This window comes from Apis dorsata, unplaced genomic scaffold (genome assembly GCF_000469605.1).
Source record: "Apis dorsata unplaced genomic scaffold, Apis dorsata 1.3 scaffold_292, whole genome shotgun sequence".
NCBI classification, from domain to species: Eukaryota; Metazoa; Arthropoda; class Insecta; order Hymenoptera; family Apidae; genus Apis; species Apis dorsata.
This window is the reverse complement of record NW_006263567.1, coordinates 28,225-30,859: the sequence shown is the minus strand read 5'-3', so window position 1 is coordinate 30,859 and position 2,635 is coordinate 28,225. Positions and strand designations below refer to the sequence as shown.

Below are 2,635 nucleotides of genomic sequence, written 5' to 3'. Positions count from 1 at the left end.
AAAAAAAAAAAAAAAAAAAAAAAAAAAGAAAAAAGAAAAAAAAGAAGAGAATTGGGAGTAGCGCGAATTGCACGCACAGCGGAATCCATTCGATATCGGTTGTCGAAATTTCGATACGAACGAGAATTCGATATCGTTTGTCCGATTAAATTAAATAATAATAAAATTAAGGATGTTTGAAAAAGCGTGCGACGAAACGGTGGATGACTTCGATCGAGAGAGAGGATGATTGATAAATAAATAGACGAACGAGTTGGTAACACGATTGACTTTTATTACATTTTTTTTTTTTTCATTTTTTTTAGAACTAAATAACATAAACGCATATTTCTGGTTAATTCACTTTTTGTTTATTACTCGTAATATTACTATTGTATTAAGAGCTATAACGATGAGGCGCGCCCCTAAAAATCATTTTCATGCTTTATCATTTTTTTTTCTTTTTTTCATTTTTATTTCTCTCTTTTTTTGTTAAACCTCATTTTCCTTTTTTTTTATTTTTTTCTCTCGCATTTTGTGTTGTTCATCTCTCCCGCCGTGAAAGCTAAAAGAAACGCCGTGAATTTCTCGTACAACGTAGGAAGAGGAAAGCTCGATTATCCTTCTCTTTTTCTTTTCTTTTCTTTTCTTTCTGTTTTGAGAATCTGTTTTTATCCCCGCTTCGTTATCGTTTTCGTTCAAGCTTTTTTTCGCAGATTTCTGATTTCGGTAACTTTGTCGCCTCCTCCTTGATGCTTGAAATTTTTTCCGTGTTCGGTGTTTTTTCTTTTTTTTATTTATTTAGTTGAAGGAAAGATGGACAAGAAACGCGATCTGGAGGAAGAAACTCCGACACGCGTTTCCTGTTTCCTTCCCTGGCTCTCTTTCTTTTCTTTTTTTTTCTTTTTTCCATCGTTTCAAGGGTCAAGAGGAGAGTCGAAGTAGAGAAAGTAGGACTCTATGCATTTTTTACGCGTAACCAAGAGCCGAGATCGTGCTCAGGGGGATGGGTTTGACGGGGGATGTTCACGGGGGTACAACTACGAAATCTTATCTGTCTCTTATTTCGTGTTTCGTGTTTCTCGTGTGAGAATGGTGGTTTCGTGATCTTGGTGTATTCGCTCCTCCATTAACCTTTTATTTGGCACGACTATTTTAATTTGGCCGTTTCTTTCGAATTTTTTGTATACACATATCGATCGAAAATCGGAAATAATCTCGATTACCAATTTTAAGATATCGATTACTTTTTGCTCGAAATTTTGAAATAAAAAAAAAAAAGTTATTCGAAAAAATAAGTTTTCTTTGGTTCGATTCGCTAAATAAAGGGTTAACTTTTTCACGCGCATGCACGTATTTCACGTGTGTCCGTGTCCATGTGTAGGTGGTGTGAATAAGTGGTCGCTTATTATCTAGGTTACTTTATTTTTATATCAGTGTTTATGTGTATATATATATATATTATACATAATCTAACAACAATATATAATATTATCATCATCATCATCATCATCATCATCATCATCATCATCATCATCATCATCATCGATCCATTCGGCGTTACTTGTTTTCCTCTTTGAAAGTTACGTAATAATATACTCAAACGATCAATTCTCCATTCCAACGATTCACTCACTACTCACACTATTACAAGAGATCTTTTACTATTCCCCTCTCTGTTGACGTACAAACTCATTACCACCCCTTTTTAATTAAGAATTTTTTCCCCTTTTGTATCTGCCGAGCAAGGTTCGTGCGATTTTTAGGCATTCGAAAGACCCCGTATGCCCTTCTCTCATCTTCTCTCCCCTAATTTATTTTTACTTCTTTTCGACGTTTTCTTTTTTTTTTTTTTTTTTTTTGGTTTTTTTTCTTTTTTTTTTTTTTTTTTTTTTTTTGGTATTTTGTCTTTTTTTTTTCTTTTTTTACATCGTTTCTCCTATCACTTCCGTGCAAATCTTTATACACGATTAACGATTACAATAAAATTTATTGGTCGTTGCATGCAGCTAAAAATGCTTCGCATCTTCGAAATATAAAATTACACAGAGATCGATGTGAACGTACGGGTTGCAATCACGTAACTTCGAGTTTTGTTTCGAAGTTACGCGGTGGTATCGTCTTTTTATCTATTTTTTTTTTCATCTTTTATCTTTTTCTTTTATTTCTCCTTTATCGTTACATTTATTACTTTCGCGCGATCCTCGATCGAAGAAGAAACATCGATCAGGACAAAACATCGACGCTTCGTTCACGACTCGTATCACGCGCGTATATGAGTATTTCTGTGTATGTATGTATATATGTATGTGTATGTCTGATCACCCTTGGANCACAGGTGTGATCTGCATTATTATTATTATTATAATTATAATTATTATTATTATTATTATTACTATTATTATTATTATTATTATTATTATTATTATTATTACGTCGTTATAACACGGTGAAACACGATTCTCACACGATTCGACGGAAACGGAACGGAAATCGGCAGAGTGTCGACGACGCATGGACGATGGGCGATGCGCGATTCCTCCATGCGTGTGTAATATAAATTTCACGGTTTCCCGGAAACGAATGTGTCGATTCACATTTTTAATTCCATTTACCAAAGAAAGAAATTCTGTGAAAGGAAAGGAACGGACGAGGA

At 34.1% G+C, this 2,635-nt stretch overlaps 1 long non-coding RNA gene across 1 annotated transcript in view; it reads left to right on the top strand.

Moving 5' to 3' along the window:
* LOC116185812 overlaps nucleotides 1–2,635 on the top strand; it is a 15,579-nt gene that overhangs the window by 3,819 nt on the left and 9,125 nt on the right. The window lies entirely within an intron of this gene.